Here is a 25,937-nt window from a genome sequence, read left to right as displayed (position 1 = left end):
AAAATTAAAAATAGGCTCATGATAGCAAAGGTGAGCCAGTTCCAGTCAAACCACATATAATCTTCAATGGTAAGTGCAAACATAAGTTCTAGGCCTTTATGTCCACTTAATTTCCACCTCCTCTCAGATCACTCATTTAATAAAACTAAAAAATATTCAACCCTGTTCCTTTCACTCAATTTTGCCACAAACCCAGAGCTGCTGTATAAATGACTTTATTTTAAAAATTCACTATCTTCTTATGCATGTTGATTTTTATGAATAGCGTGCGTAGCTTGCAGGTGTACTGATGGTAATTTTTAGCCTGTGTTTGTTTAAATCAATATCCTTCTATGCAGCTGGGGTAAATTTTCCTGTTTGCAACTAGTAAACTTATTCACATTCAGTGAAATTTGTATCTTACACTAGAATGTAGACTAGATAGCTGGAACAAAAATTTTAAATTCTAGTGTTCATTTTTTTAACATCACATGTCTGTATTACTAAGTATTACTATGATTTTTAACTTTGTACATGTTTTTAAAAATAATGAAAGTTAGGGACATCTATACAAAATTCACATGTTCATACATAACTACACTTATGCATATAATTTCAAGATTATAGGTAATCCAAAACCAATTTGAAGAGAGAGCCATGAATGCCTTTAAAGAACATTTAATGTAATTTAAGCAGGAAATAAAAGCCTTTTGCTAATATTTTCTCTTGAAGATTACACTTAGAGTTTCACCATTTAGTGAAACAAAGTTGGTAAATATTATATTTTTAGGAAATTACTAGAATATAACTAACTAAAGCCAAATACTATTTTAATAACCATTTGTGTTATGAATTAGAATGAGAGTTATACTTTTACATTGTAGAGTGCAATGATGTTGTTACAATTTTGAAACTTCATAGAACTAATATTTTTGGTGTTGATTATAAATAAAGAATATTTTCTTGTTACCAATTTTTCTTAGCTATAAAAATATCAACATATATTGCAAATGCAGATTCTATTTTTATGATCTAAATTAAAATATTAAAAATAGAATGATTCAAACATTTTTAATCAACATAAGTTAAATAGGTAGCCATTTTTATTTTATGAATTCACTATTTGTATGATGAGAATACTAACCCTTAGCTGTGCTGTGACGTATATATGGAATAAATAACAGTCTACTTTTAAAAATACATGGACACTTCCATTTCTTTCTATCACCTCACCATTGAAATTTTAGATTCTCTTCCTTCTAGTTTCCATAGCATATTTGCATGCAATGTCTTGCTACTTTTCTATCAGCCACCAAAATTTATTGCACTACATCTACCACTTGGACTAATGAAACACTCTTCTAACAGGAGCAATTGCCTCATACATGCCTTGCTCCAATGCACTATAAAATCCTCTTTCAGACTGGTCTCTTTAAATTGCACATATGACTACATAACTGCCCTGCTCAAAAGCCTTCCGTGGACTCCCAGTTGCCTATCTCTTTAGTAAGAGTCCTGAATTAGCTGTTAAAAGCCCAATAGAAATGTGACCCAAAAATATCTGTGCGGACATTTATTCAGCAACGATTTACTGAGAGCATATTTTACAACATAGATTACCATGTTTTTTGGAATACAAAGATGACAAAACAAGATCTCATTGTAAAGGGGGCATAGTCTAATGATATACCCCACAAGAGAAGTGGGCAGAAATTAATGTGATAGAGAGGAGTATCAGTGTGCTAACAGCACTATAAATGTAAATAAACCATCTGGAAGCCTAAAGAAAATACTTTTTTTCCTTCATGACTTCCTTATGTCAGGTATTTCCCCACAGGTCCTGGCTGAATTCAATGGAGAATGGTATTTCAAAATTAAGTCTAAGAGCTAACTGATCTCATGTTTCTCCATATCAATATCCATGCATGGCTTTGGTTTTTCAAATCTTATTTCTTATATTGCAATGTCATAGTTTTATTAAACAGCTTTTAATATTTCATGCAAAAGCTATGCCTTAACTATTTTTTTCTGTCATTAATGAAGTCTTTTTCGTGTTGTTATATATATATATTTCTATTGTATATTTAGATTTAATAAAGTACTTTACCAAATTATTAATTGCAATTTTATTATATATGCAAAGAGTTACTTTAAAATAGTAAGTTTTGTATTCATTGCACTAGTTATTACTCATGATACTATTTCCTGTCTTGAGTCTATAAGTAAATTAGACATTGAGCATTAACTCTATTAGTATCCCAATTAACATTTATATAAATAAATTGGATAACATTATGCTGATAATAAATTTAATATGATTTCTTTATAGGTTTCTGTTACCAAAGACACTCTCTTTGCAATATTTACCTTTGCAATATTTTATTACCCTCATGTGTCTTGAAATTGTCTGTAGCACAATGTCACAGTCAGGTACTCTAATCCACCCAACACACTTCTTAGATATTAGTTATTAAGCCAGCAACTAAAATTTTAAAATTCTGCATTAAACAAAGTCAAACAGCTTCTTTACAGCAGGGCTCATCAGAGCCGTAAAATTCTAATGGGCACTAGGATCCTGTGGGTTCTGTATTGGGTATAAGGATACTTATCGACCTTGAAATATTTTGTTCTGCTCTTCTACTCTTAACAGCTCCCTGGTGCTTGTAGAACATCCTTTGGAAAAGAGTGTTCTTCGACTGGGCTTTTCTGTCTCCTTGTAATAGGAAATTTTGTGCATAACTTTTTTCATTGCTTTTTTAAAGATCTTCTTGTATTTTAAAAGCATTATGTTTCACTGATTTTATTTACATAAATCTTTAAGATTAGCACAAGTTGTTTATTGATATATAATTACTCTCTGACAGACACATTCATTTATAATGATTTAGAATCAAAGATAAAGATAAAGTTATGCTTAATATAACTAGAAAAAGCTAGATGGGGAAATGCTATATTAGAAGTGTTGATCTGACCAGGTATTGAAGTTAAGCTTGTCTTTAAAACACTTTATATACTTATAATGTTATACATTTATGCATATGAGTAATATATATACTAAATTGGCCTTTAATATTTTACATCCTTGAAGGAAAGGCACTATGCTTAGTTTGAACAGACCTCTGAAATACTATGAGATAATTTTATAACCAAAATATCTATAACAATTTTATAATTTTCCCAATGAAAGCAATATTAATGATTAATCCTGCCACTTCCTTATTTGAAGTGATTAATTTTAATGACTATAGATGTATCCATGCTTATAAATTTCTCTGAAATACTTCTAAATTAAATTTTAAATTAACTTGTTTATTACCATGTAGCAAGTATAGTTGTATGTAATGTGAGAATTTACTTCAAAACAGATGGGCTCTTCTCTATAAACTGCGACCTTAACAGTTTGACACTGGTTTTGATTGGATAATGCTAATAATAAAGATGTCTACTATTTTTGTGACTATTTTTGCTTTTCTTTCTTGTAGAAAAACAAAGGGAGAATTATTTCCCTTTATTTACTATCTAATTTCCCTCATTAACTATCAAATTTTTATATCCAACCACACAAGGCATTCGCTCCTTAGCCATGAGAGCATCTGGCGCCTGTTCTGCTTCCATGACCCTGGGAATTGGAACTTTTCAGCAGCCAATGAGTTCCTAAGACCTCTAGGGCTTGGCACATAGGATTTTAGTGAAAATCCATTTTAATCTGTACACATGAAATCTTATTTAAAAGATACTGAACTTGTTTTTCTTTCTTTTTTATGATTTTATTTACTTATTTTTAGAGCCAGGGGAAGGGAGGAAGAGAGGGAGAAAAGCATTGACTGGCTGCCTCAACAAGGACAAAGCTCACAACCCAGACACGTGTCCTGACTCAGGGATCAAACCAATGACCTTTCACCTTCTGGAAGCATGCTCAACCAACTGAGTTATACTAGTGAGGGCCTGAGCTTCTCTAAAGCACTGCTGTCTTAGATTTTGAGGCAATCCTTGCATGGCATCAAATTGGTCCTTTAAAAATTGTAAAAATATATTTTTAGAATTTGTTTTCTTATTTACTGCAATTGGTAAGACTAGTTAAATGCACTTTATTATTCAAATGCATTCTGATACATTTCCAATAAATAACTCCAGAGTATTCATCTTTCACTTTGCATCTCTCTCTCTTTTGCCTTACCTTGCAGTGTATCAACAGTGGGAAAGAGTTTTAAAATGAGTTAGACAGAATTTCGAAGTTGTTTTGTTTTTATCTTTGCACTTTCACAAAATACTAATATTTAGAAGATACTTAAAAAAGTCTTCAGAAGTTTGTGAAAATTTTTGGTAAAGTGAATAGTGTATATTTTTCCATTTCTCTATTTCTTTCTGCAGCCTTTGTATTGCTTAATCTGAATTTATTATTTCCATTTACTTTTCAGCATTTAATTTTGCCTTTTCTCATCTTTACCGTTTTATAGTCAGATTTGTAAAATTTTTATTACAGGTAGTTTTGTACATCTCAAAATTCAATAGTAGTTATTCTCAAGGAAATATTTTTTCCTAACTGAATGCTTTGGTTTGATATTTTTTCTCACCACCATAGTTAGAGATCGATACATGCAAAATATGAGACCATAAACGAAGGTAAGATTGCTTGGCTTCTCTTACTCCATGCTTTATTTCTTAGAGGATCATTCCCTCCTATTTTAAGTTGGAGCATTTTCTAATACTCCTAGTTAACTTCTAGGCAATGATTTAGCTTATTCAGGAACTGGGATGTGAGTGGCTTTTTTTGCCGTTGTTGTTCAACTACAGTTGTCTCCATTTGCCCACCCCCATTACTCACCCCCACCTCTGCTAGGTCTCTGCAGGACCTTCACACACATTTCTATTTAGTTAAACAAATTATAATTTTGTGTTAAGGCAACTTCATTTTGGGTGTCATGATTACTAAAAGGTACCTAAGCCCTTGCTTTTCCCCTCTGCTGAGATTATAAATTCATTTAAATTTAACTGTTCAGAGGGGAGAGGGGAGGGAATTTCAGGAGAAAAGGGGAAGGATTTACAGAAACAAGTATAAAGGACACATGGATAAAAACTAAGGAGGGTGGAAATGGGAGGGAGGTGGGGAGCACTGGGGGGTGGGCTGGGATGGGAGTAAAACAGAAAACTATACTTGAACAATAATTAAATAAAACAAACAAACAAACAAAAAATTTAACTGTCCCACTTACAATCTTGCTGCCTAGTGGCCTTAATATGTGGTCTTTTGTTCCTGGATAATTGGAAGCAATAAATCAATAGTTTAGCTTTTATCAGTTATAGTTAATTGTTAACTTCTCAGCAACACTGATACTAAAGTTCTCCCTACTGCTTACTTAAAAATAATAGATATTATACTCAGCATGTATATATTATGTTTTTGTGTGTATATATATATGTATACTTATTTATTTCTTTTATATAATTTACTACTTGCTTCTGAAATTTTATAGTTTTTTCTTTACTTTTGTTGTTTACACTGTCACAGATGCCCCCCTCTGCACACCACACCTTTGCCCACCTACCTCACCAATGCCCTGCCCCCATCTTGGCCCCACCTTCCCTCTGACCATCACCACACAGAAAGGTAAAGGAAGCAAATTCAAGGTAAAGGAAGCAAGAACCTACTGCTTTAGATTCCGGTCATTTTTTAAAAATTGCCTGAAAGGTCTCGTTCACTAAAGATTAGTGCCATTCTTCTGTCATTTATTTGTTATCACAATGTATTTTCATATTTATTTTAAATTCACTGAAAACCATCCTAGGGGCGTCAACATTTTATAGGGTGTTTAAACCGGAAATACACCCCCAAACTTTAGTCATAGTATTATGGGACAACAAAAAAGGATCTTTGTGTTTTTATTCTCCAAAATGTCTTTTCTTTAAGAAATTATTTAGAATGAAATTCCACCCCTTCATCAGATATGCTAATCTGAGTGTTCATTACAGGACATTGTTTATGTACTTTGAAAACTACTTGGGAAGCATTACATGACAGATGTCTTCTTAATACCTTCACAGAAATTAGTTGTTCTATTTTGGGAAAATTTCCCAGTGATCCCAGCACAGCTCTATAAATAAATATGCAAATTTATTTCAGAATTATCCACAGACTGTATATTATAGATGTCTGCGATTCAAAGTACTTGCTTGCTAAAATATGTACCTATATACAATGATAATATGCAAATGGATTTAACTTGATATAATTAAAGCAATTAAAACTAATGATGCAATAAAAATAAAAGACAGGTAGATAGTCATACATGAAAAACTTATTCACAGTAATAACTACTCTGCAATTAAATTCTCCTCAATAAAGTTAACACTTTCCATTAAAGAACTCCATTCAATTCACTAATTTAAATATTTATGTTATAAAGTAAACATCTGCTTGTAATAAAGCTCATTTTTACCATTTTAATACTAGTCAAATGAGAAAATTTATACCTGCAATGAATTAAATGAAAATAGGGAGAAATATTAAGAATGATAAAGTTACCAATTTAGATAATGGGCTGAGAAAATTATTATGTTAGAACAATCAGTTGTGTAAACAACAAAATATTGCAATAAAGGTACAAACACTATTGTAAATATAATTTTAAGTTATTAAATAACAATATTATTTGTAAAACACTAATTGAAGTCACTAATTAACAATTTCTATTGATGTGGATAAAGAAATATCTTAAGTCTTTTTGGCTTTTATGGCTTTTATGGCTTTCTGTCATGAATGATTGGTATACATAGTGCAAACAATTCATAAAGTATATAGTGTATATATTGATAAATTTATATATCACTGGAAAATTACTATATCTGATTATACCTATACATAAATTGAAGTGAAACTTTTGCATCCTGGTTAAAGGTAAATCTATGTGAAATCTAAAATTAGTGAATTATGAAGGGCATTTAAAATTGACATTTTTATATTACATTTATATTTCTCTGCTTTTCCTTTTATGAATTAAATTTTTCCATAGTAGCAAAAATAATGCTCCTCAAATTAACTTATTCACATCTCTAAGTTGTGGTCTATATTATAGACCACATTTTTATCTTATAATACAATTTAGTAACCTAACATGAGTGTTTGAAAACTATATTTTGTTCATCAAGCTATAATTTTTTATTTATTTTTAAAAATTTATTTAATTATTGTTCAAGTACAGTTTTCTATCTTTTACTCCCATTAAGGTGTAATCAATGTATAATAATTATTATGATACTATATCAATAAAAACTGAGTCTTTTAAATGTATGAATAATGTTAGGAACAGTTACAACCTGTTAAACAAAATTCTTAAATTAAGAATAAAACAAACAAGCAAACAGAATAAAAACAAAGACACTGAAACAGAGAACAAGTGGGCTACAGAGGGGAGAGGGAAGGGAACTTAGGGGAAAGGGGGAGGGTTTGGGTGGGGGGGGGGGGGGGTGGGTTGTAAAAAATGTATTGAGTTAAATGTGTCTATTAGAGGGAAAGCATGATTGACAATTATATGTAATCATTACTTTTGATAACTAAATTCAATTTAATTATTACATTAAATTGTCAATAACAAGGCTTTGCAAAGTGTTTTTAGAGGTACAGGTGGTGCAATAGTACAGATATATTGTGGAGCGTTGCTTTTAGCTTTCAGGTAAATAAGTCAGCATACTTTCAGTGGTGTGGTAGAAAACAAAACATTGCACAGGCAAAATGTATCAAAGCATTCAGAAATTGGAGAAGGTATTTTGATGTAATTTAGAGTAAATTTCAGTGTTCAGTCAATCTTTGCAAATATTATTTTGTTGGTTTTTAAAATCATTAAAGAATAGATAGATGCCTTTTAAATGATAAGCTCTTGTAAAAAAGGTGTATGATAATATACTTGATGCTTTATATAATAATGCCAGTTATCAATTAATTTAAAGTATATCCAAATTTTCATTAGAAGCAGACAATGCAATTAGAAGAAAAGTGAATAATTCTGTAAAGACGCACTGGAATATTACCAAAATATTTCACCTTAATCCATCTATTTCATAGGAGAATGACATATGTCACATCGAATGCATTCCGATGTTGTCTTTATTGATGTTTAATTAATTTGCATAATATATTACTTTAGTTTCTCAAAGTTAATATGCTAATAGGAGAAAAAGATTCTAGTTAATGAAATTATTATATAATATGTTATGGACTACACTTATTCATTGAATTTTCTAAACTGAAAATGAATATGCCTTTTGACCCAGCAATTCCACTGCTAGGATTAGATCCTTAGAACTCTGAAACATCAATTTCAAAGAACCTATGCACCCCAATGTTCATAGCAGCATAATGCTAATAAAACTTTAAGATGTTAAAATATTGTCAGATACCATGTATACATTTTTTTTAGTATCTTAAAATGTTTTCTCATTGACGATGTACTATATCTATTTCTTGAAGAAAGTATCAAATATAGAAAGGTATGAATAAATCACTAGTAGCAATGTCCTCACAAAATAACCACTGTAAATTGTATCCTTTGCTTTTTATGTTCTCTGTGTTTATTCCACTCATTATTCCATTCCATTCATTACATCAAAAGTAAAATCTTAATACAACTGACTTTAACAAAAAAAGTAAGGTGATATATTTTATGATCATCAATTATTTTTATAATAATCTTTAATGATTTTTATATGCCGATTTTTTATTTCAAGATCTACTTGTTTTTTTAAGAACATAATCTTTCTAATAAATAACTTGATGAAAAGTATTTTAGTAAGAGTAAAATATTTTTGAATATTCACAACTACCCACTTATTTTATATAACTTCTTGCTAAATATTAATATCTATGATATTTTCTTATGTTTCCATACATTAAATATGCAATATACATCATGAACTCAAACCTCCATTATCTCTTCAGCAATGGGAAATGCATGATACTTAAATGTGGAAATCATAAGAAAGGAAATATTTTATTATTCACTAAAATATATAATTAATGCAGTGTCCTTTCTTGACCAAGTGGCTTTTTTAAGGAGCTATTAGCATACCACTTACATGTCACCTTATATTTGCCATTTTAGAGGCAAACTCATTTAAATGGATCATAAAGTCAAAAATCTCTTTTATCTGAGGCCTATACAAATTTTGGGAAACTGCTTTGACATTGCCACTTTTTTACAATATGTTTCATATGTTGTAGAATTTTTAATGGAACCTCTGATGAGTTCATGTTATCTGGAAACTTTAAGTTCCAGATAAATTAAATGAGGTAATTTTGGTAATTCCCACTGTAATAAGAATCTGATTTTCTCTCAGTAAAATGGTGTGAATATTTTGTGGCTAAAAGGTTTTTATTCATGTACTTTGACTTAGGGGACCTTTTATTTCTGTCACTGCAATTGTAACTAGAGAATGTGTTTAGAGTATCTTCATCTGCCCAACATAATCTATATGTATAAGGTCAACACTTTTCAGATTATAATTTACATGTAAATTACTTAAGAATCTTGTTCAAATGCAGACTGTATAAATCCAGAGTGGGGTCTGAGATACATTTCTAACAAGGTCCCCGGTAAACTTCATGCTTCCAGGCCCCCAAAAATGATTATTAACATCAATACATTCAGGAAATAATTCTTCCATTATCAGTTCTGGTAAGTCTATATATTTCATAATAAATGTGTCTATAGACATTCTGTTTATGTTCCTAAGGAAGAATTTTAAACTAGATTCTAAAAACAATTAAAATATGTGCGTCTTTAAGTACCGTCGTTTTGCTGTCTGTAGATGGTATGGTGCCTGCCATTCAGTCTCTACCCATTTCAACAGGTTGACAAGTCATCCTCACTACAGAGTCTCCTATTTTTTTCACTCTTAGGACATGCCCTTTAGCTAAATGCAAAATGAAAATTGAGAGGAAGAAAGCTTTAAATTTAAATTTTTGTGTTTCCTCTTCTCACTTTTGTGAGATTTGTGAATGTACAAATGAATTTTTGTTAAATATTATATAATTGCCTGCTCTTTAAAAATGAACATGATCTTGCCATTTTGTTACATTAACATTGCCTTTGCCTGAACTCACAGCAGATACAGTCAGAAAGTACTTGAAATAACATTCTTTCATTGTAATATGAACCATGTTATGGGGGTAAACTTACTTTCTGAGAACCACATGAACAGACCTAAGTTAAAATGATAAGAAAACATTATTCAAAGGGTGATCACATTTTCTCCATCTGCTGCATTATATAATAAACCTGCTTAATTTGCTTTTCAAATGCTAGCTAACAGCTTGTCTAAAGGTTTTTATATTTTCTTTTCATAGTCCAAAATTTTTATGTTGCCTTTTAAAACACAGTCTTTGTTTGAAATAATAAAAATAAAGCCATTCCATGATTATCTATATTATAAATTATACTGAAAATAAGTGTTAAATTTTAAGATTTTCCTGTTTGAATACTATAAAAAGTTATAGCATTTACTTTTTATAGTATTGAAATACTACAAAAAGTATTTTCATATAAGGTTCAAATAAAACTAGAACACAAAACATATGTAATTGCTGTATAATGCATAGTTTTCAAAAATTTGCCATCATTGAAGTTAGTATCAATAATATTTCAAACTTTACGAAGTTTGACAAAGGTATTATTGTGTGGATTTAAGAATTATTTTTAGGATTTCTTTTTCTTTAACAATCAGACATGAAAGAAAATAATTATTTTAAAATAATTTGACAGTTTTAAGCTTCTGTTCTTTGGCAAATAAATTAATTTTAAGAGTGTAAAATTTTCATATCTATTATGTACTATGGACATTTGTTAGAAATTACTTTCCACACATATAAACAATGCTTTTAAAAAACATGCTAGTGATTTGGAAGCTGAGCAGATGTTATGCTACTAAGACTAAAGGTTAAATCATTAGAACACAGGACAATTAAATGCACCCAATATTAATAATTTATATAATTCAGAAGTAGATTTTCCTAGCTCCCTGGACTACAGTTTTAACTGCATTGGTAGGTATTTTAATCAAATGTTTTTCTGCGCTTTCTATTTGCGGTTTCCAGTTCCGGCATTTCAGAGAAGAGATTTAGCCTCAGTCAATAAGCTTTAATAATAGAGATCTGTAAGTCCTAAACTGACATAAGATTTTAACTTTGCTATCGCAAGATTCTTTTTTACTCAATTGTTATGATAAATAACAGAAATCTCACTGAGAAGGTATTCTAAGAGTCTGGGACCAGTGAAGAGCTCCTGTAAAAAAAGTATGTATAGCACTAAGATTATCTGGACATCTGAATTTCAAGGAAGAGATCATAGAGCTAGCAGCATGCCTAGGAAAACATATATATATGTGTGTGTGTGTGTGTGTGTGTGTGTGTGTGTGTGTGTGTGTGTGTGTTTCCAAAGAAACTGATGTGAGCTTGAACTGAGGTGAAGATAACTTACATCTACTTGACATTTTAATTTTCCTATTCAGGTACACTATGGTTTCAACCTGAGATTATGGAGCGTAGGAAAAGATGTCACAAGTAATTCTGATCATCATACAGAAGTCAGTTGAAGTGTTATGTCTTTCAGGAAAAAAAATGTCTTATCCCAACAGTCAAGATTAGGTTATATTTGCTTATTATTTACTTTCGTGGCACATTGTTTATATTATAATTATTATTACAGTGATCTTCTATCAGTTTGTTGCCTGTCATAGTAGGAACTCAACAAATATCTCAGCAAAGACATATAGAATGAATGCATAAACACTCTGGTATCATTAAGGTCAAGAAAGAAACAGTTGAAGTGAAAATAAATGAATAAAGTGTTATAGCTTGTAAAATAAAGTATCTAATTGGATTTTTCAATTAGGAGGCTTTAGCTAATCTTAATAAAATAATTTCAATAAAGTAGAAAAGGCACAACCTAAATTTCAATGAGTTGAAAATGATGAGAAGTGATAAGTTTGAGAAATGAGCATAAGCTATTCTTTTCAAAGACAAGTATGTGGGAACAAAGAAAGTTAGATAATAATCAGGGAAGGATGTTGTATGGATCAAAGAAAAAGTTCAAAGAAAAGGAAATGTTAATGAAGAAAGCGTAATTGGAAATTGATTGATTCCTATGGAATGCAAGAGAGAATATGACACCAAGTACAAGGGATGGTTGTCATTAGCTCTGGTTTAGATCCGGTTCCCTGGAAGTGGAATTTAAGATGCAGACTTGTGTACAAGTGATTTATTAAGGAAACAGACAAAGGAGCAAGAGAAATAAAACAGAGAAAAAGTTAAAGCTGTGATTTCAAGTGTAGTCCTGGCATTATCTCGGTTCCTCAGGAACCTCTGAAAGAAAAATGACAACTCAGGATTTTACCCTACTTCAGGAAGCAGAGCTGGACTCCCGTAAGTCTTTGGGTGACTCTAAGTATACATCACCTCTGAGGGAAAAGTATTTCCAGTAGTTCAAGGTTTCAGGAGGCTGTGCTAGGAGCAAAGCTCTTGGGTCAGGAAGACACAAAGGCAAAGAGGATCTGAGGGAAGCATTTGTGTGGAAAACTGACAGTGACAAGTTTAGATTTGGGCAGCTGTTTGATATATGTATAAGTATATTTTTTTCATTTGCTCCAGTAGACAAAGGTAGAGTTTCACATGCATAAATGTCTCGGGTGCCCAAGCTTAATGCAGTGAGTTTCTGATGCCTTCTACTTTCTTAAGGAGGATGAATGTGACTTCATTGCTGGACCAATACTGGCTTATCTATTTTAAGAATGTCAGAGAATGAGTCAAACATTGGTAAAATATTCAAGTATGCTTCTTGGTATTAATTATGTATGGGGATATTCTTCAGTAAAATTCTAAAAATCCGGGGTTGAATTCCTTCAATAAAAATAATAAGAAGTAAGGACATCATAAGGCAGGATTTTTCTCAGATCGATGTCGCACTGAATGAACTTAGGAGATGGACTGACACAGGTGCAGAATTCAAATCTGTTCATTTTTAATAAAAAATGTAAGTACCACATGGGAAATATATATATTTTTAGTCAATATGCACAATGTATTTTCTCTTTTTCCCCACATATTCAAGGAGGCCAAATCATAATTCGAAGGGTTTAAATCGGTTAGATGACCTTGCAGATGGGTTTAGAATACTTGTGGCACTTGGTTGGATGTTAGTAATGGCTGTGCCTGATTTTTTCCATTTACTCTTCTTCCATGGGTAGCCAACCTTTTCTAAACTTCTAGTTGGTACTCCTTACTGACATTTATTTTTTCATTCAATTATATTTTACTCATGTCCAAAACAGCAGGTGACACTCTGTCTCTTCAAAATGAGTTTTGAATGACAGTGTTCCTACTTACTAATGTAGATTTGTAACTTTAATTGGGATGACAAAAAAGAAAAGAGAGAATTAAGGGAAAGGAAAGCATTAATAAAGTGAGAAATGATTAATACAGTTGTTATTGTCACAGGAAATCATTAGAGACAGAGCACACAATTGGATAGCTCATTGTCTACTTATATTTGCAGGATATTTCATAGGACTTTAGCAGATTTCTTACATGATGAACATCATTTTAAATGTAAAAACTGTGGGCCATGCCATTTGATAAGTGTAACAGAAACAAATGCAATCTTGATATTCTTTTTTGGAAGAATGCAAACATCTGGCTAGAAAATGTGCAAGGATTATAAACTGAGTAAAATTAAGGATTTTACTAAGGAGTGTGCTGGGACATTACTGAGCAAATTTTGAATATTGGACAAGGCAAGTAAAGTAAGTACACCTGGAAGAGTCATGTGAAGTGTAAAAAACTAGTTGGATGGGCAAATTCATTACCTTATAGAGACAAAAATGGACATAAAACAGAATAATATTTATGAGACTAGAATTTGCAATAAAAGTGAAGTTTTTATACGAGAGCAGGTGGGATGAGGTTGATGAATAAGGGATAATGAGGAGAGCAAAGAGGGTACTCTTTGGAACTTAAGGTTTCAAAGCTCTTAAAAGTACGAGCAAGGCTGTGTATTAACGATTACTTGAATGAATTAGAGAGTAAAATGGTTTTTAAAGGTTAACATTGACATATATATATACCATGGAACATTACTCAGCAATAACAAAGAAAGAACTACTAATACATGTAGAATGCTGAATAAGTCTACAAAATTATACTGAGTGAAAAAAGTCAATATCTTAATGTTGCATAATGTATGATTCCATTATGTAATATTCAATGACATTCTTGAAATGATGCAATTAAAAAAACAGAAGAGAACCTTTGATGCCGGGGAATGAGGACAAGTGTAAGGAGTAGGGAACCTTGAAGGAAATGAATCTGGCTTAAAAAGAGAAACATGAAGATCCTTGTGGTGAAGGATCCTGGTCTTAACTGTAGCAATGTTTCTATCCAGTTTGTAACATTGAACGAAAATATTGCAAGACACATTTTTGGGTGAAAATGAGTAGAGAGTATATGGGATCGCTATTATACTTGCTACTGTCTGGGAATCTATAAGGATCTCAAACACTGATAAAAAGATTTTGGTAGGCTTTCTTTATCCACATTAACAAGTTGAAAATGCTTAGTGAAAAAGAATGTGAGTGTCAAGTAAAAAATTCTCTGAACACAGGCAAGTGCCAGATTTGGGAGATGACTGTAACTAAGCAAATGAAACATCGGTGCTTGGAAAAATTTGCCTGTATAGAAAAATAACTAGTTTTCAATTCACAGAGATAAGCTAGAAGTATACTAACCACTTTCTTGGTCTCATTACCTGGCAGGAAAAAAATTCCAGAAAAAAGAATCTCTTTTTCTCATCAATGCTTCAAAGGAACCCATATTATACTAAGAGAGCTAGGGGTCAGTAAAGAACTAGCTGGACATAAGACTCACTGATAAACAAAGGGGTTGTTTTATCACTACGAAGTTGAAATGATAGAGCAGAGGAGTTTAAGAAATAAAGTAGTGATAACAATTTCATGGTAAAAGAGAAGGGACTGTGCAAGACTGACTGTAAAAAAAGTATGTATCTGGACATTTTATCAGTAACATCTGATTGCATCAGACTAATCCCTACTGAGATCTCCAGCTTCTGCCAAACTTGCAATGATGAAGAAAACTGACTGATTGAGATAAGTGAGAATTATAGTAAAAACAGTATTATAATCAGAGATTAGTACAGAGTTTCTTATGATGTAAAATGAGTCATCAAAATGCAAGGTAATTAGAGGATTGGTATGTAGATTATAGGGCCATCTGCTGAAAAATATACGTTTATTTTCTTTATCATGAATGCACTCTTTAAAATGTGTCATCGCAATACATCTAAAACTTGTATGGCTGAATGCACACACACACACTTTCAGGTCATGAAAATGCCTTTGTACTTAAAATGAAATATCTTCTGCCTTAAGAATTAATGAATGATTCATCACTTTGTAAAACAGCATATGTGAGACAGTTTCAATCATTAAGATGGCCAAGATGTAAAAGCTGATCTAAATAATTGGCTAACAGTAAAAGAACAAATATTCTAATGATGGGCATATTAAACTGTAGTTCATCATATAAGATTCTTGTCTGTTTGTGTGTAGGCTAATAAGCACTATGTAAATATACACATTTCAAATTCACCTACAAAAGTGGATACACACATGGATTATTTTTTCAATTTCAGTCTTTGAAATTGACCAAATTTCTGTGCTAAAGTGGAAACAAAAACATCACTGTTCAGGAAAAACAGGCATGCACCCAAAAACATAAAGAAAATCTTGGAGGACTTTAAGAAAGATATTGACAGCACCACCATTACAGTAGGGGATATTAACACCCAACTGTCAAAAATGACAGGTCTTCCAAACAAAATATCAACAAAGATATTGTGACATTGAACAATGCCCTAGATCAAATGTACATAACTGATATATATATATAGAAATCCTTGCATCCCAAAGAGGCAAAAATCCACATTATTTTCAAATGCACATGGAATATTTTCAAAGATAGACCACATGATAAGACACAAAACAAGCCTCAACAAATTCAAGAAAATTGAAATCATATCAAGCAGTTCCTCTGACAAGGGACTGAAACTGGCAACCAACCTCAAGAAAAAAAACCCAAACAGTCAAACTCATAGAGATTGAATAACATGCAATTAAACAATAAATGAGTCAAGAATAAGATTAGGGGGGAAAATAAAAAAGTTTCTGAAAACAAATGAAAATGAACTCATAACAACTCAAAACTTATGGGACACAGCGAAGGCAGCCCTGAGAGGGAAGTTCATAGGAACACAGATATACCTAAAAAAGAAACATTTCAAATGAACAACCTAGCCCTATGTGTACAAGAACTCAAGGAACAACAACAAAGGCAGCACAGAGCAAGTAGAAGAAAGGAGATAACCAAGATCAGAGCAGAATTAAATGACATAGAGACTAAAAAGCACAATTCTAAGGATCAATGAATCCAGGAGCTGGTTCTTTGAAAAGATAAACAAAGTTGACAAGTCTTTATGCAGACTCATCAAGAAAAAAAGAGAGAGGACCCAAATAAACACAATCAGAAATGAAAGAGGAGAGATTACCATTGATACCACAGAAATACAAAGGATGAAAACCTAGGTGAAATGGACAAATTTCTAGAAAAATATAATCTTCCAAAACTGAATGGAGCACCAGAAAGCCTGAACAGACAAATAATAGCTGATGAAATTGAAGCAGTAATCCAAAAGCTTCCAACACACAAAAGCCCTGGACCAGACAGTCTCACAAGAGAATTCTACAAAACACTTAAGGAAGAGCTAACCCCTATCCTTCACAGATTAATTCAAACAAATTCAAGAATATGGAGCACTCCCAAACTCTTTTTATAAAACCAGCATCACCCTTATCCCAAAACCAGATAAAAACATAACAAAGAAAGAAAACTTCAGGCTAATATCACTGATAACATAGATGCTAAAATACTCAACAAAGTATTGGCAAACTGCATCCAGCAATATGTTAAAAAGATCATATACCAAAATCAAGTGGGATTCACCCAGGGATGTAAAGATGGTACAACGTTCACAAATCAATAAATGTGATACATCACATAAACAAAACAAAAGACAAAAATCATATGATCATATCATAGATGCACAAAAAGTATTTGATAAGATACAGCACCTATTTATGATAAAAACATTCAACTAAGTGGTAATAGAGGGAGCATTCCTCAACATAATAACAGCCATATATGAGAGACCTACAGCCAACATTATACTCAGTGGGCAAAAACATAGGGCTTTCTCACTAAGATCAGGAACAAGACAAGAATGCCTGCTTTGACCACTCCTATTCAGCAGAGTTTTGGAAGTCCTAGCCACAGCAATCAGACAAGAAAAAGAAATAAAAGGCATCCAAATTGGAAAAAAAGGAAGCAAAATTGTCATTGTTTGCAGATTACATGATAGTGTATGTAGAAAATCCTATAGACTCAACCAAAAAACTACTCAACCTAATAAGTGAATCTGGCAAAAGAGTGGGATACAAAGTCAATATTCAGAAATCAAAGGCATTTTTTGCCTTTGTACACCAATAAAATTTAGAGAAACAGAAATCAGGAAAAAATACCATTTGATATAGCAACAAGAAAAATAAAGTGCCGAGGAATGAACCTAACCAAGGAGGTAAAAGACTTGTACTCATAAAGCTATACAACAATTAAGCAAGACATTAAGGAAAACACAAATGAATGGAGACATGTACATTGTTCTTGGATTGGAAGAATTAACATTATCAAAATGTCCATACTATCCAAAGTGATTTATAGATTCAGTATAATTCCTGTCAAAGTACCAATGACATATTGCACAGATATAGAACAAACATTTCAGAAATTTATGTAGAACCATAAACAACCCTGAATAGCTGCAGCAATTTTGAGGGGAAAAAATTGTGAGGAGGGATCACAATACCTGATATCAAACTGTATTGCAAGACCACTGTAATAAAAACAGCCTGGTATTGGCATAAAAATAGGCACATAGACCAATGGAACAGAACAGAGAGCCTAGAAATAAACCCAAGTCTCTATGGTCAATTAATATTTGACAAAGGAGGAAGAAGCATAACATGAAGTAAGAATAAAATAAAACTAGCCTCTTCAACAAATGGTGTTGGGAGATCTGGACAGTTACATCCAAAAAAAATGAAACTTGATCACCAACTCACCCCATACACCAAAATAAATTCAAGATGGATAAAAGACTCATGACAACATAAAAGTCCTAGAGGAAAACATCAGCAGGAATATCTTAGACATTCCATGCAGCAATATCTTCACCAATGTGTTTGTCCCTAGAGCAAGGGACATAAAGGAAAGAATAAACAAATGGACCCTCATCAAATTAAAAAGCTTCTGTATGGCTAAATAAAACAGTATTAAAATGAAAAGATAACCAACTATGTGGGAAATATATTTGCCAGTGATACCTAGGACAATGGTTTGATCAGCAAAATATATAAAGAACTCACAGGACTCCACTCCACAAAGACAAAAATAAACAAACAAACAAATAAGTAAATAATTGGCAAAAGACTTGAATAGACAGTCCTCCAAGGAGGACATACAGAGGATCCAGAGACACATGAAAAGATGGTCAGTATTGCTAGCTATCAGAGAGATGCAAATTAAAACCACAGTGAGATACCAGTTTATACTGGTCAGAATGACCATCATAAACAAATCAACAAACAAGTGTTGGAAAAGATGTGCAGAAAAGGGAATCCTAGTGCACTCTTGGTGAGAATGCAGTTTGGTGCAGCCATTGTGAAAAACAGTATGGAGTTTTCTTAGAAAACTAAAAATGGAATTGCCTTTGGCCCAGCAATTTCATTGCTGGGATTATACCCTAAGATCCTTGAAATACCAATCCAAAAGAACCTATGCACCCCAATGTTCATAGCAGAACAATTTACAATAGCCAAGTGCTGGATGCAACCTAAGTACCCATCAGTAAATGAATGGATCAAAAAACTATGGTACATTTACACAATGGAATAATACACAACAGAGAGAAAGAAGAAGCTCCTATCTTTTGTGACAGCATGGGCGGAACTGGAGAGCATTGTGCTAAGTGAAATAAGCCAGGTGGTGAGGGACAAATACCATATGATCTCACCTTTAACTAGAACATAATCAACAAAAGAAAAAAGCAAACAAAATATAACCACAGACATTGAAATTAGGGACAATCTGATAGTCACCAGAGGGGAGGGAAGAGGAAAAGGGTTTTCAAGAACTACTATAAAGGACACATGGACAAAACCAAGGGGAGGGTGGAAGCAAAGGAGGGAGGTGGGTTTGGCTGGGATGTGGGTGGGGAGTGGGTGGAGAATGAAAACAACTGTAACTGAATAACAATAAAATATTTTTTAAATAACAAAGTTAATGTACATAATAAAATTCTCTTTTGTATTTGAATCTCCAGCCCCAGAAAGAATATCTTGAAATAAAATTGAAGCAATTCTTGAAAGAAAGAAAGAAAGAAAGAAAGAAAGAAAGAAAGAAAGAAAGAAAGAAAGAAAGAAAGAGAGAAAGAAAGAGAGAAAAGATTAGCTTTTCTATCATAGATTTCTACAGTTTCCTCTTCTGTGTTTCCAATAGTTACATAAAATGATTTCCTCATTCCAAAGTACTGGTCCTGTTTACTTCCTTACTGGAGTGGAAACTCAAGTGTGATGCCTTTGAGCCCCACCAGTTCCTTCATTGTTACAATAATGCTGCTTCAGGCAACACTTTGGATAGAGACCCCTGAGCAGTCTTAGGTTTTGCCTTTCTTTCCTGAAGCGCCCCCTTCTGGTGCTTGAAGTCTCTGTTATTGCTCAAGCAGCCACCTACTCTAATGACAGCCCTAGAATGAGTATTCCTGGCCAGAGTTACTATTTAAGATTACAGTATTTTCCATTCACTTACTTCATTTACATGACTTCTGAATGTTAAGTAAATTATCGTTAAAAAAAAGTCCGTGGATTTTCAAGGGAGTGAGTGAAAACCTGTTTTCTGCACTTAAAAGGGGTGAACAATATTTTTTGCCAACCTGGTCCTTTCTTGTTAAACACGTTTTCCTCAAAAGGAGTTAAAGTTGTAAACCTATTTATCGCAGGACACATGTGCATATGGTTTTCTTGCTCAAAGGAGGTAAATATCTGCTCTACCTAAGTCGTACTTATGTAGGGAAGAACCTCAATATTTAAGATTATATTGATGAGGAGCAGTATCTAAACAACTGATACAACTGTGTTTAATCAGTTGTAGTAAATCTCTAAGTCATCAAGGTTTAGTTAGTTTTTTCTAAAAATATTAAATTAATTTAAATAAAACATGTAATGCTTACCTAAAGCACGAAAAGTTATAAGAACAGATTTGAACATTACAAATAAAGCAACTTTTAAAAAAATTGTCATCCAAGGACTTTGTTTTCATTGGTTCTACAGAGAGAAACATCGATTGGCTGCCTCCAGTGTGCGCCCAAACCAGGGATCATACACACATGAAACCGGGGACAAGCCCTGCAGCCTAGGCATGTGCCCTGACTGGGAATCGAACCTGTCTCCTTTTGGTTATGGGATGATGCTCTAACCAACTGAGCCACCAGCCATGGCACAACTTTTGAATATCTAATTTTGATGGAGTATATTTGTTGTAGAAAGCAAAGCAGAAATGCAAATGCGTCTTTTCATGCCTCTCATTTCCATCCCATCCTGTGCTTCAACTCCATTTTATTGTCTTTCTCACTCTTTTGCTTTCAATCTCTAGAGAAAAACATTGAGCACACAATAGTAATTATTTTTATTTTAACTTCATGCATCACACTTTCCTTGACCATTTAAATTTTTCCATCCTAAAAACTGAAGTTCTTGATGTATTAATTCAAAATATTTTAATGAATATTTTGATTACTTAGGAAGGATAGTGACTCAAGGTGATGTTTAATTTCAAATATAAAATTTAATTAATAATGTTTTATAAAGAGCCTAAACATGTACTTCAGATTTCATATTTGTTTTAAGAACTATTTACATTAATTTTAATTGAAACTTCTTTTCCTCCAAATATTAATTTTCCATGGTAAAACTACATTAAAAAATAACTAAATTATGCCCTGGCTGGTATAGCTCAGTGGATTGAGCGCGGGCCTGAGAACCAGACAATCGTGGTTCAATTCCCAGTCAGAGCACATGCCTGGGTTGCAGGCAGGTTCCCTGCAGGCCAGTTCCCAGCAGGGGACGCACGAAAGGCAACCATACATTGATGTGTCTCTCCCTCTCTCCTTCCCTTCCACTCTAAAGATAAATAAATAAAATTAAATTAAATTAAAATAACTAAATTAATATTATGCAATGTGTATGCTTATTTAATAATGACATAATAAACATTATTAAAACTATGGATCAAAAGTAAATCTTGATTGCCATAATGCTAGTTCTATGTCTTAGAATATTAAGTATAATCATAAAGAAGTTGCATTGTGCATCTACAATAGCAAATAATCATATCACATCAATCATGTTTTCCTCAGCATGTTATTAAGATGCAGATTGTTTGTTTTTTAATCCTCACCCATGGGCATTTTTTTATTATTGATTTTATAAGGAAAGGAAGAAGGGAGAGAGAAACATCAATGTGGGAGAAAAACATTTACCAGTTGCCCCCTGCATGCACCTTGAACTAGGATTATACTCACAATTTAGTTATGTGCCCTGACTGGGAATCGAACCTGCTAACTTTTGATGTATGGGGGAACACTGCAAATAACTGAATTTCCTGGCCATGGAAAGCCACAGATTGTTTTCATTTCTTAAATCACTGCATATATTTTTTTGCTTTGTTGCACAATATTCTCCTGTACTAGATAAGAATGTCTATTTACAGAAACATTTTTGAAAAGACCATAGATTGTGTAAACTTAAAAGGTTTAAAAAGAACAGTGAGATGTATAAAAGAGATATCAATAATTATTCGTTGTCATTTTCCTGTGTTTTCATTTAACCAATTGTTCAATCACCTTTCAGGCATGCAATGTAGGACTTTAATTCCCACTTGCTGCATGCCACTTAATTTTAGATAAATCAGGTGTAAGTGAAAAATCCATGAAAATCAATGTTGAGTTAAAATTGTTTCTAGTAATGTAATAAGAAATCCATAAAATAAAAGATTAGTTTTTTATTAATGTACTTTAAATGGATGTGTTTCAATCTTGAATCTGTCACCAGCAGTTGGGCTCACAGAAGTCACACCATCTGCCTTAGATTATTCCCTCATTTGTAGAATAATGAAGCAGGACAATTGTGAAGATCCGATTGTACAATTTACGTGAATCGCTTGGTATAGTTCCTAATATATATTGTAAAAATAATGAATGATAGGTATTTCATAACTAACACAATTGCAATTATTTTACATATTATACACAAAACAAAAAAATGTTAAACTGGGGTTTTCAAAAATATAAATATCAACCCTGGCTGGTCTAGCTCAGTGGATTGAGCACAGGCCTATGAAGCAAAGGGTTGCTGGTTCGATTGCCAGTTGGGGTACATGGCTGGGTTGTAGGCCAGGTCCTCAGTAGGGGACACATGAGAGGCAACTACACATTGATGTTTCTCTCTCCTTCCTTCTCCTTCCCTTCCCTAAAAAATAAAATTTAAAAATATTTTTAAAATATATATAAATATCAACAAGTATGGTATTGTAAATATATAAATATCAATGGGCAAGGTATTGTATTTATTATACCTATGCCATATTTTAAAAGTATAAAACTGTACCATGATTAAGATGCCTGAGAAAGATTAAATAGGCTCAAAATTATGATCATGGACAAATTACTTAACTTCTATACCTTAGGTTTTTGACTCATGTCAAGTAGAAATATTATAGCTATGGTATTTGTTACGGAGAATATTTATTTCATATACATACATTTATGGTACAATTTTATCCTGCATGCTATTTCTCAGTATTTGACTATTCTTGATCAATCAAAAGGGTCTTTTCTAGAGAAATGTGAAGTGAAAATGTGATATGAGTTATTGTCTTTTTAAAATGGAACTAACTACCCTTGATAAATATAAATCTTGAGAATAGACATTGGAACAGCAAATGGATATACTGCTGTTTTTGCTTCAAATGGATCATGGAAAAGATCTTGCAGAATAACACTCAGCAGAAGAGTTTCTAGCAAGTATATATAAATTCCCTTCAGCATTTCTGTTGTCAGCGTGAAGTCTGCTCAAGTGCACAATTTCATGGTTGACTAGTCATTGTCCTTGGTTGAATTTATTTTCAGTGATGGTAAAAAAACCTCATTAGTTTCCTACTCACTACTCAGCAGTCATAAATCTATATGGAAAATAGTTATTCCAGTGAGGTCTTAACCTTTAGATTACATATGTATCTTTAACTCAAGAGCTCAACGACCCCAAGTGCATCAATACTGCATAACTGAACTTGACAATTAGCTGCTCTGTCTACAAGGAAATACTGATCCTCTGTTTGAATGACTTTTTAAAAAATAAAATACTTAAATCTACACACAATAGAAATGAACATCATGAAAGGAAAATTAATTTTCTCACAATGAAATTATAAAATTTTTTTAAATGAAGAAGGTTAAATTATCTTTTTTTATTGTTTTCAGAGTTATCCGTTTGATCATTTCTTGCCCTTTTGACTAAGATCAAAGGCAGAGTTAACTATTTTACAAAAGGCATTATTAATGTTCTCAGAGATTGTTACATATCTTGATTCTGATATGGTACTATGAGAACAAAAAAATAATCAAAGAATATTAATATAGTACATCAAGTTCAAAGAAATCAAAATGTCCAGATTAGTTTTCATTCTTATGTTAGAGAAAGCCTATGTTTGAGGCCAGAGTTAAAAATGAGTTCTTTGGCCATGGTTGGCGGTTCAGTGGGTGGAGTGCCAGCCTGCAAACCAAAGGGTGCTCTGTACCATTCCCAGTCAGGGCACATGCCTGGGTTGTGGCCCAGGTCCCCAGTTGGGGGCATGCGAGAGGCAACCACACATTGATGTTTCTCTTCTTCTTTTTCTGTCCTAACCTTTCTCCTCTCTAAAAATAAATAAATAAATACATACATACAGACATACAATCTTAAAAAGAAAGTGAGTTCTTTGTACCTTATTGTGAACTGTATTTCTTCCTAAAATTTGGTGTACTTTCATTAAGGAAATGTACTTCTTGTGTATTTATGCAAATGACTAATATCTTATTGTTTACCTCTGAAAAATATACAGATAAGCATTCGACTTGAAATTTTAATCTTTCATGTTTTTTGTCAGCAAATAAAGTCAGTAAGAGTTATGAATATCTCTTAACATATGTAAGATACATGATTTGAAGCAAAGAATATATTACTTTGAGAGATGCAAATCAAGTATAAAGAATCTTCATGAGATAATAGTCTTTTCCAGGGCGTAGGATAAAAAAGCTTATGAATTACTACTCCACCAGTGTTTGGAACATGCAACCGAGACTCACGTCTGAATTGGTGTATCGATTATCTAGTGCTGCATAACAAATTACATCAAAACTTAGTGCCTCAAAATAATATACATGTATTAAGCCCTGGCTGCTGTAGCTCAGTGGATTGAGTGTGGGCTGTGAACCAAAGGGTCACCAGTTCGATTCCCAATCAGGGTATTTGTCTGGGTTTCGGCCCAGGTCCCCAGTGGGGGCCACGTGAGAGGCAACCACACACTGATGTTTTTCTCTCTCTTTCTCCCTCCCTTTCCCTCTCTCTAAAAATAAATAAATAAAATATTTTTTAAATTATATTAAAAAATAATATACATGTATTATCTCCTAGTTTCAGTAGATCTGGATTTTGGGTGTGGCTAAGATGGGTGGTTCTATCTCAAGGTAGTTTATATGGTTATATTTAAGATGTTGACAGGAACTAGTTAACTGGAAATATAAATATGGCTCACTCACATGGCTCTAGGCTCTAGGCTCTAGGCTTTAGGCATTATTAATTTTTTAATTAATGAGGATGACAATATTACAGTCTTGTCAGGATCTATCTATCTTAGGAATAGGGAATTCCTAATTATGATTTTTCCATAAGCCCAAATCAAAATAAACTAGTTTTGTACTGGACAAATATGTACCCTTTTCTGGTCCTCTGTACTCCCCTCTATTTTCATCCTCAGATTATTCTTGGCTAATTTACATAAGATATAAGAAACTAGGAAAATTTCCTGGCAAGTAGAGTAGGGAAACTGAGAAAGATAGCTGAACATAATAGCTGAGCAATTTATAGCATGTTCCAAAGGTCACTTGCCTAGAGATAACATCTAGGCTTCAGTTGTGGTTCAGCTCCAGGCCCAGAAAAGCAGCGAAACCTGGTGGGAGATACCAGAACCACCTGCAATGACTAAATAGCCCTGTCAAGAGATAAAAAGCCTCAAGAAAAGAGACCCAGCGTGTGAGCTCTCCCTCTGGAGAGCAGGCAGTGCCATCTTCCTTTCCCTTCTCCTCCCCAACTTTTTTCTTAGTAGGCACACATCTCCTAAACTCTAAGGCAATGGGCAGCTGGCAGCTTGTCCCAGGCTAATCCCCTGAACCCAGCCCTAAGGCCCCTTTTCTCTGACTTCCCAGTGAGCTAAGGCAACCAAGTCTAGACTCTCCTGTTGATTCCTCTAGCTAAGCCTTTCTCTCCATTCTCAGCAAGCCAGTTGTCTCCCTTGAGATCATATTAATAAAACCTATTCATCCACTTTCCACTCACTGTTTTGTGATTCTTCACTGTGCCAGTGAGACAAACTGAGCTTCCAGTAACACAATTTTCTGCTAGCCTTCCATCAACTATTCTCTCACCTCTTTCCACCTTCTGTGTATTCCTTGAAATTCCCGTCCCATTGACAATAA

The sequence above is a fragment of the Artibeus jamaicensis genome, unplaced genomic scaffold (genome assembly GCF_021234435.1).
Source record: "Artibeus jamaicensis isolate MK-2021 breed Jamaican fruit bat unplaced genomic scaffold, CSHL_Jam_final scaffold_369, whole genome shotgun sequence".
Lineage (NCBI taxonomy): Eukaryota > Metazoa > Chordata > Mammalia > Chiroptera > Phyllostomidae > Artibeus > Artibeus jamaicensis.
This window is presented reverse-complemented; position numbering follows the sequence as displayed.